Consider the following 311-nt stretch of genomic DNA (forward strand, 5'->3'; position numbering starts at 1 on the left):
AGTAGTAGTAGAGCTGATAGCTTTCGTTCGTTTTATGACATATTAGCACTGGAGACGGCTGTCCCACAAATGAAAGTAGCCAGAATAACAATGAGAAATTTCAGGCACATATTTCCTTTCTCTGGAAGGGATAGACCACGTTGGAGTACGAATACAGGGGATTTTGAGAGCATGCTCCACTGGATATAGGAACGTTAGGTTACATGACGATGGCGTGCAGGTGGACTGAGATATTAGTAAGGATTTATATATAGAATGCCATACCGTAATTATGATAAGAATGGAGTGTGACAGCAGTAAAATAAAAGGAC

The sequence above is a fragment of the Octopus bimaculoides genome, unplaced genomic scaffold (assembly GCF_001194135.2).
Source record: "Octopus bimaculoides isolate UCB-OBI-ISO-001 unplaced genomic scaffold, ASM119413v2 Scaffold_39939, whole genome shotgun sequence".
NCBI lineage: Eukaryota > Metazoa > Mollusca > Cephalopoda > Octopoda > Octopodidae > Octopus > Octopus bimaculoides.